Below are 10,125 nucleotides of genomic sequence, written 5' to 3' on the forward strand. Positions count from 1 at the left end.
GGGGCCTGACGCGAATCCCCGCAGAACGGCCGTCGCAGCAGGGCTCGTTAGGGGCCTCTGAAGCCGGACTCCCGCCACCGGACACACAACTCCAGGGAATGGATTCGGAAACTGACACTTGCACTAAGCGGGCTTAAACAGACTCCTTTTATCTGCCAGCCCAGCGCCCTCTTGGAGTATATCACCGGCCTAAAATACCCGTATGGTACAGTTGAAGCGCTGGATCCAAAACTCTTGGACCCAAATCAGAGCTGAATCAAGCTACCAAAATAAAAAAATAAAAACCTCGAGACCTATCTGTTTAAGAAAGCCTTTGCATGCCTTGCACGAAGCCCCAGGGTACCCAGTTTGAAGAACGTCGGCCATGACATCCATCACTCTCAACCGGACCGGTGTTTGAGTACTCCCCACTGCGCTCTGTAATTTCAGCGCTACGAAGTTTATAGAAAGTTGACAGCGCTTTACAAAACACCTAACACATTCATTAAAATAAGATTACATCCACAAAACCCCGCATTTCTTCAAGAAACACACACGCATATATTAATAGAATTTCCAGTGAAACTACAAGCTTCATGAGGGGAAAAAACAGCACCCAAATGTCCACAAGAAAATAAAAAGCCCACTTTAAATGTTGAATAAACTCTCAATACGGCTCAAAATTGTTTTTTTTCATTTCAGTGCACGGGAACCTGCAAAAAAAGTCCAGGGCACTAAAACAAGCATCACATAACGCCGGCAGCGATATTAACATGATGTAAAACTGCACTTTTAAAACCTGTGTGAGACTATGAACGGCCAGCACTTGCCACGAGCTGCAGGAAGACGTCACTTTCTCTGAGGTCTGCATTCACTTGTGCGTGTAATGTTAAGACTATTTTCAAAGATTAAACGCATGTGTCTCGGGCTCCCGGGGTGTGCCCCCCACGCACCCCGACCCCCGCGCCCACCTCCCACCTATTAATTGTGAGTTCAACCCCCGTGCACTCCGGGCTCCGGCAGCTGGTCTCACAAACCAAACGTGTCAGCATTCCTCGCTCTCCCGTCTCACACACACACACAAGCACAGCAACGTGCACAGCACACACAGCCTGGGGCAGCACGCACCACGCTGGACGAGCACAGGAGGAACCGCACGTCCAACAAACAACCAGCAGGTAGAAAAGTAAACAGCTGACAAACAACCCAAGCAGCTGCGCGGGACGCGGCAGAGCGAGGCAGCCACGAGGAAAACAAACTTCACTTTTAAAAACAATGCTCTGCAATTCAGAAAAGTATGAACTCGAACTAGTTAAGCTCGCCACTGAGTCATCTTGCATGAAAATCACGCCGATTCTCACGCACCACACGTTAATTACAGCACACGATAAGTCACAAGTGTTTTCTAAAGGCGGAGTGTGTCCGGCCATGTCGGCTGGACTGAGAACAAAAGATGCCGCTTCCTAAAACTGCACTGAGTATGAAGTGCTCTCACTCCTCCGGGCTCTCTCCCATTCAAGGCTCTCTCTCTGGGTGCCTGTTTTTTTCCCCTCTCTCGCCTTTTAGGTCAACCCCAGTCGTGCACTCGGAAGACAGCCCTCCAAAAAGAAGTTGTCCCTCCCCCCGGAGCAGAGAGTTTAACAACCTACCTTTTGTTCTGTGGCTGCAGACACTAAGTGCCAAGCCCCGGGACCATGAAGACTTTGGAGCAGCCAAGAGAGAGGGGGCTCAAGCAAACCACAAGCAGAGAGCAAAACCGTGCTGACAACTGCTAGGCGCGAGCATGCCTCCCAGCAGCACTGTTTACACTAGAGTGGGTGAGTACACACCTCCAGCCGAACAACAGCCACAACTGCAGCACTTGGGGCTCTGCCGTGCCGGGGAGCGGACAGGCGCCGGCACATGCCTCGGATGCAGAAGGTGCCCACAAATCACCCAGGCTGCACTGCCTCAAACTGCCCACCTCCCCTGCCCTGCACCAGTTGCGACTCGAGTGACAAAAGTCAACCTTACCTTAGCGTTCGCAGCCAGGGGCTGCACGAGCATAACTCGTGAAAGACGAATGCAAAGACTATATGCCTCGAAGGAAAGACTCCACAGCTCTCAAATGAATAGCAAAGAAAAAAAAAGAGAAAAAAAAGCGTGGCTTTACATTTCCAAACAAACGCTGCTCAGCCCGGGCAGCATGGCACGGAGTAGGTTTACGTATACAGAGCAAGTGTGTGTCAGAAGGGAGAGTTCTGCGGGGGCTGTTTGACACTTTTTTTTCCCCGGACAGCCTTTTGTGGAGTTGCGCCGTTTGTTTCTTATTGTCTGCTGAGAGGCACCGGCAGAAGCTGCTCCCCGAGGGGGCCCCTCAGCCCCGGGCTCGGCCGCCTTTGACAGGGAGGTGACCATATTAGGATGTGCCTGGTAAAGTAAACAAAAACATAGTTGCGCTGAAATGGATTTTTTTCCCAGCTAACCGTGTTAGTCAGCCCCGTTTCTTGCCTTCCGTACTGTCTGTGTTTTCTCGCTGAAGCTAGGTTATTTATGGGCAAAGCATATACTGCCTTTACCTTAAATTGCTTTCCCTCTAAACAGTCCACAGGAAGTTTGGGTGTCAGAAAACAGACAATTTTCAACTGCCAGCTAAGAAAGTTGTACATACTCGGATACCCACAACTATAAAGTACTATTTTGGCTGAGACATGTTTATTATGTATTAATGTGGGAAAACTTAAACGTAACATAAAAGTACTATAGTTCAGAAACTAATTTTGGCTGGCATAGGCTTGCAAATTAATTGGCTGGTCACACTTCTGTATATTTAAAAATGTACTAAACGCTTTTTGAAATAGAAACTGTACTTTTGCCAGCTATAATGCACAGGTGTCGTGTTGTGTTCTGTGCAGAATGAGCTAACATGTAAAGCAAGTACGCCTGCCAAAAATTAGCAGCATAAGAAAAATAGACAAATATGCAGTGCGGGCTTTATGCGAGAAACGCCCGCTTGGAGCTGTTCAGTGTGAGCTCTCTCAAGGGACTGAGCGCCGAGACATGTGGAGGCAAATGTTCATGAAGCTGCCGCAGAGCCACGACACACAGAAATCACGCGAGGCAGCAGCAGCGAAAGACCAACCCATGGCTCTGTTAGACAGGTGGCGCCCCCAATCCCCTCTCTCCGGCCGAATATCCCGCCCCTCCCTTTGCCCCCTCCCCTCCCCCCCCAAAAAAAGAGAAACCATCACAAGAATAAATGAACAGTCTCTCCGAAGGACGACTTTTCAAGCATGCAAAAAAAGAAGAAAAAAACAACAAACAAAAAAATAAAGAAACAAAAACATATAGAGCGCCTTGTAAATTTGCCTCGAATAAGGCACTTGAGCCAGAGGAAGAACTTAGCGGCAGCAAAAATAAACACAACACGAGTGACCAAAAATACACATACGTGTTGCAAAAACCACCCAAAAATTGCTGCGGGTTCAGCATGGCCACTTCCCCCTTATAATTCTTTTAACGCAGCACAAGACACTACACATTTGGTAGTGTGGCATTACGTGCGCTCGCGCCAAAGAGGAGAGAAACTGGACGGTATTTCCAGAACAGTGTGACAAAACAAGGGAGCTGAACTTCACACGTTCATCGGAATCAATAAATCAGACAAACAAGGCGCGGTTCAAGAGTTCAAAGGCACGGTGGCCAGTTCACCACGTCTCAGCACTCAGCCAATAGCAACTTGACTCCATCGCTCCTCATCGCAGAGACAATTTCATGGCCTCGTTTTCATTAGTCTGTCTCGCTGAAAATGGCCGGCTATTTATGTATACACTAAAATAAATTAGACGTTTCATTCAGCAGCGCGATTCTTATAAAAGACATTAACGCAATACTTGGGTTTTTCCAGGAGGAGTAAATAAATTAATCAATACGTTGGACGCGGAGCGAGTATGCTATTGTGCCTCCTCTAAGTGTTTCATTGGGTTTATTTGTTTGAATAAAAACTGCACTGGGACAGTCGGGCTAATGGAAGCATCGGGGGAAAAAATCCATCTAATTTTTAACGCAGACTTAATTTGTTTTGAAAAACTGCTCTCAGCTTACCCTTTTATTGTCAATATCTTTTTGTAAGCCTGCCTTTATCATTTCTGAGTACTGCGAGAAATAAAAAAAAAAAACGCTAGAACTTATTTACCAGTGTGGTGATCGAGTGGTTCCCTCTCTCTCTGGGATAGGACTCGAGTAGGCTCCGCCCACTGCATGCAGTGCTTTAGGTGGGCAGGTACTTTCAGGTGCTGCGTGCCTGCACTTATCTAATTTGAAAGGAAGGAAGAGTACCTGCACTTCTCGCCACTTCTGCGATTCATTGAATGGGAGAGTACCTGCACTTCTCTCCACTTCTGCGATACATTGGGAGAGTACCTGCACTTCTCACCACTACTGCTATACATTGAGTGGGAGCAGTGCTTTAAATGGGAAAAAATAAGTGCAGGTACTCATTAATATGAGTTAGAGGTGTGGCAAGTGGGCGGGGCGAGGGGCGGGGCTAAGAGCAACATATGATGATACATAGTCAGTGAGCCTACCTTTCATGAGTATTGGTACTCTCCTCAGCAGTAGAGAAGTGCCAGTACTAACAGGGATAAAAATAATAAGAAGTGCTGGTACATAGTACCTGTGAGTACCAGCCCATTTAAAACAATGCCATTGCCCTTTTCCCTACGACCAAGCTCTTCCTGGTTCCATGCCTTTACATAGGCATGTCCTCTCCATTCGCCTCTCATCTTTACCCAGCCTCTAAGCTTATCTCTCTAGTTCTGCTCCTCTTCCTCCCACCTTTTGCTTACTCTCGCCACAAGTCTTCAATTTCCTCACTGTTTTTTTCCCTACTTGTCTCCTGTTCTCCCCTCCATGCTGTACTCATCCCCTAAGTTTGCCATCTGGCCAGTATTTTCTTCTGCAGTGTGTGTGTGTGCTTGGGTGTGCGTGTGTATAGGTGTGCGTGTGTCTAGGTGTGCGTGTGTCTGGGTGTGCGTGTGTCTGGGTGTGCGTGTGTGTCTGCATGTCTGTGTGTGTCTGTGTGTGTCTTTGTATGGGTGTGTGTCTGTGTTTGTGTGTGTCTGTGTCTGTATGTGTGTCTGTCTGAATGTGTGTCAGTGTGTGTGTGTGTGTCTTTATGTGTGTCAGTTTGTGTGTGTGTCTAGGTGTGTGTGTGTCTAGGTGTGTGCGTGTCTAGGTGTGTGTGTGTGTCTGTATGTGTGTTAGTGTGTGTGCGTCAGTGTGTGGTTTATAAGAAATGCACCAGAGTTATGACTTTACAGAACTGTGTGTTTAAAAAAAATACAATTTCTGAGACGATTCATGAATACATAACTCAACAAATATCTGGGATTTTTTATCAGAAAATAAGTGCCAATCCTAACTTCACCTGAAACCTCACTTCTTTACATTCATCCCACCTCTTTCCTGCTATGTTCACCTCATCTTTATCCCCAACCAAAGCCATTGCCAGTTGTCATGTAACTCATTCCTAGAGTGCTGTAACGTTCCCGGCTATTCATTGCCCTATGGTCAGTCACTGGTATCTTGTAAATACAGTGATTAATGTTGGAGGGGCTCACAAAGAGGAGCAGCTCCTGTCCTGAACAAAAATATGCAAAGAAAACCGGCTTTGGCGAAGGCAGATGATTTTGTTGGGCTGCCACTTGCTTTAGTACAGTCAGTGCCATCAATATCCTAAATACAACTGGATTACTGACTGTCTTTCTTAACCCATTTACACACCTGATTGAGAGGGGCGGGGTTAGACTGAAGCACTTTCAGCTGAATAGTAGTTGCGTTTGTGATCGACAGGAAGGGTCTGTCTAGACCCTGTTCTGTTAATCGCAGTGTGAGGCAAAGCAAGCCCTCTTAGAGCCCTTCGGTCTCAGGCCATTCACATGGGCGCTGCTGGAATCTCCAGCAGGGAGAGGCTTGGCGCACTTACAAGCTCCTGTAAAGCAGAGCTGCATCTACCCTGTGCAATAGGAGAGACATAACCGGAGCCTCCAGTCCCATTTATTAGGGTACCGGTACTCTCTCTGGCTAATGAGAAGTATCGGTACTGAGGACCTGAAAATTCAGAAGTGCCGGTACTCAGTACCGGTGAGTACCGGCCCATTTAAAGCACTGAGTGGGAGAGTACCTACAGTTCTCCCCACTACTGCGATACATTGGGAGAGTACCTGCACTTCTCACCACTACTGCAATACATTTAATGGGCGAGTACCTGGACTTCTCACCACAACTGCAATACATTTAATGGGAGAAAACCTGCACTTCTCACTACTACTGCAATACATTTAATGGGCGCATACCTGCACTTCTCCCCACTACTGAGATACATTGGGCGAGTACCTGCCCTTCTCACCACTACTGCAATACATTTAATGGGAGAGTACTTGTACTTCTCACCACTACTGTGATACATTTAATGGGAGAGTACCTACACTGCTGCCCACTACTGCGATACATTTAATGGGAAAGTACCTGCATTTCTCACCACTACTGCAATACATTTAATGGGCAAGTACCTGTACTTCGCCCCACTACTGTGATACATTGGGAGAGTACCTGCACTTCTCACCACTACTGCAATACATTTAATGGAAGAGTACCTGCACTTCTCTCCACTACTGCAATACATTGGGAGAGTACCTTCACTTCTGACCACTACTGCGATACATTTAGTGGGAGAGTACCTGCAGTTCTCCCCACTGCTGCAATACATTGGGAGAGTACCTGCACTTCTCACTACTAGTGCGACACATTTAATGGACGAGTACCTGCACTTCTCACCACTATTGTGATACATTTAATGGGAGAGTCCCTGCACTTTTTGCCACTACTGCAATACATTTAACGGGTGAGTACCTGCACTTCTCACCACTACAGCGATACATTAAATGGGCGCGCACCTGCACTTCTCCCCACTACTGCAATACATTGGGAGAGTACCTGCAGTTCTCACCACTACTGCGATACATTTAATCGGCGAGTACCTGGACTTCTCACCACTACTGAAATACATTTAATGGGAGAACACCTGCACTTCTCACCACTACTGCAATACATTTAATGGGCGAGTCCCTGCACTTCTCACCACTACTGCAATACATTTAATGGGCATGTACCTGCACTTCTCCCTTCTACTGCGATACATTGGGGGAGTACCTGCCCTTCTCACCACTACTGCGTACATTTAATGGGAGAGTACCTACACTTCTCCCCACTACTGCGATATATTTAATGGGCAAGTACCTGCACTTCTCACCACTACTGCGATACATTTAATTGGAGAGTAACTGCATTTCTCACCACTACTGCAATACATTTAATGGGAGAGTACTCACACTACTGCCATACATTTAATGAGAGTACCTGCACGTCTCACCACTACTGCGATACATTTAATGTGAGCATACCAGCACTTCTCAGGAGAAAACTGGTATTCTGAATTGTGAGCACCTGCACATCTATATTTCCATTGAAACACTGACTGTCTTAGACTTGAACCTTTCCAGCTTATGAATGCTCAACAAGAGGTTTGCACAGGTAATCAAAGTGATTGGCTGAGGTTTGAGTGTAGGGCCTGGTCGAAGCTTTGTGTACCAATCATTGCTGCGCTTGGCTAAAGGCCATGCTTACTAGGTATTGCCACCAATGGAGGGTTTGGATCAGGACCTGGCTGTAGCAAACAGTTGAAAGACAGAAGCATCGATGCAGTGGCGTAGTTAGAGCATGTGGCGCTCAGGGCTATCCCTCAGATTGCCGCCCCCAGGGGGGCGAGGGGTGCTGGGGAAAAAGGATGGCGAGCACTTGAAAGAGGTCTGTGAGACGCGTAGCATCGCCGCTAATAGTTATCTCAATCATGCAAGTTACATGCACATAAATGACATAGTCCAAGGCTACACAGTTGAATACACCGGTGACCGGCAGTACAAAGGAGAACACAGACTGCATGATCTATCTGGAAACTCAGAAAAACCGCATGTGACAGCCATCTAACGATCTTTCGTCTGCTTTGCGACTCGCACCTAAAGGTCGAAGGCAATTGCTGCCTACCTTCAAGACTCATGGCCTATGTCTAGTTGCATCACGTACTCTATATATGTAGGCGCAATTGCATTCGTCTGTGAGGTTACCACTGTGACAAATAAGCTTCCCTACAATACTTGTTGACCCCAGGAGCATGTTGCACTATGGAAGAGAACAAGCTGCTTCCTATAAACACGTCATGTCAGCCATGCTTCTTCAAGATTGAGTCATAGCTGCCAAGGTTTCAGATTGCTTATGTGTGACTCTTTCAAAATGTCAGTGTAATTAGGAGTAACATTGAGTGACTATGAGTGACACCTTCACGCGAGAAAAATCAAGCAATGAAAACGAGGAAAACAAATAAATATCATCCTCCTTCTTTCTCCTTGTGCATGTTTCCCTCTCTTGCTCGGAGTAAACAGTCATGATGAAGAAAAATAAGTGCTGGCCTAGCCCCCAAAACATTAGTGTTGATGGGCCCCATCCAGCATTGGCTTTGGGTATCTGAGGAATATAATGCTGGCATAGTGTACTGAAACTTATGGCTAATTTATATTGTTTCGCACTCTAATTCTTAAGTACTGCGTCGGCTGACATAAACCTAAGGGAAAAAAGAAAGTAATTACAACTGAAAAACGTGTCACCTATCCGAGAGGAGGCGTAGCATCACTTGTTTACCTCCTGAGTTAAAAGAGAGGTTTACCAAGAAGGTCAGGGATTCATTACCACCACATTTGATACCTACGACAAACACTTACCATCTCACTCTACCAAGCACTTGCCTTGACACACATGATTACCTTAACAAATACAACTGTACAGCACCAAATAAATAACACATACACACACACAAACTAAAAGCATGAGGGAAGCTTGCACTGCTGAATCTATGTGTGGGGAGTTGAAAGTTTTTGCCCATTTATGTGTGTGCTTTGCTGCAGCTGGTGCCATTATTGAGATCAGTAAACTCTTCTATAGTGCACAACTCCAGGGTCTCTTCACTAGACTCTGAACTGCCCCATGATGGTGCCACGGGTGGCCAAAATAGCATTTTGTTGACCTCTAGTTCAATACGGAAAAGCTGCACATTACAGATTTAGAAACTTTCAAAAACAAAACGTTGGTTTAACAAAATTAGCCTTTTTTTCATCTGTGTTTGAGTTCAAGTCAAGTCAAAATCACTTTATTCGATTAATTAAAATCATAAAAGTACACAGTAAAAACATGATGATAAAAACATTAAAAATACAAAAAAATTAGCCCAGCAATTTTCCATATTAAAAATTATTTACAGATTCAAGTCTGTGTTCGAGTTATTTATTTCTTTACTGCTCCTTCCATGTAGCTTTCATCCCAAATTGTTTTTTGTTTTAATCTTTCTTTTTCTTTCCTAACTCCACTTCCCCCTTCCGGTCCCTTATGCCCTTCTTTCACTCTACTTCCCTTCCTTACTTTATTCCTCATTTTCATTGTTTACAGTACACGGTTTTCACAATGATATGTAATTGTTTATTAGTTCACACCTTATACATTAAGCTCTCCCTCTTATTTAGCTGCCTCACTCACCCAGCAAGCTCCACTTGTGCCAAGGAGCCGTCAGAGTTTCCGGGTCTCTCTCTCTCCACACCTGCAGTAGTGGGGAGACTGATTAATCAAAGATCTAGCTGGATTGAAAAAATTAAATAAATGCAGCAGCTCACCTCACCTCTTACTCTATGTCAAGATAATCATCAGCACACTGACAAAGGGGCATAAAGCAGGAGGAACGCTTCCCACGGCACCGCTGCCTGCTCGAAGACCAGAGTTCCAGAGAGGATCATTGCGCAGTGTCTGTCACCTAGTTTGGATGTGGCGTGCACGGCACAGGACGCAATCAGAGACCTGCCGCCCCCTGACCCAATAAACTCTTTTGTGTCAAGTAGAAAAGGTCTTGGATCCAAATGAGCAGCTGATCTCCACGACCAATCTATGCAAGTGAGACCCAGTTTTTAGGTCTTGTCCTACGCAACGCGCATGCGTTGCATAGGAGGGGACCTAATGCCATCGGCAGAGCTTTTGCAGCAAAAAAGTGCACGAGTTGCATTGCTTGCA

The 10,125-nt window shown here is 46.0% G+C and overlaps 1 protein-coding gene across 12 annotated transcripts in view; it reads right to left on the reverse strand.

Moving 5' to 3' along the window:
• The window catches only part of FOXP1 (forkhead box P1), an 875,723-nt gene extending 873,374 nt beyond the window's left edge, over positions 1-2,349 (reverse strand). For 5 of the 12 annotated variants that reach the window (XM_086938896.1, XM_086938891.1, XM_086938898.1 and 2 more), the window contains exon 1: positions 1,629-1,794. The gene's annotated coding sequence lies outside the window, so the exon portion shown is untranslated. Of the gene's footprint in view, positions 1-1,628; positions 1,856-1,992 lie in introns of those variants that run through there. The other 7 variants (XM_086938902.1, XM_086938894.1, XM_086938897.1 and 4 more) reach the window with 5 other exon arrangements.
• Between the last annotated feature and the right edge of the window lie 7,776 nt (positions 2,350-10,125).

The sequence above is a fragment of the Lissotriton vulgaris genome, chromosome 9, assembly GCF_964263255.1.
Source record: "Lissotriton vulgaris chromosome 9, aLisVul1.2, whole genome shotgun sequence".
NCBI lineage: Eukaryota > Metazoa > Chordata > Amphibia > Caudata > Salamandridae > Lissotriton > Lissotriton vulgaris.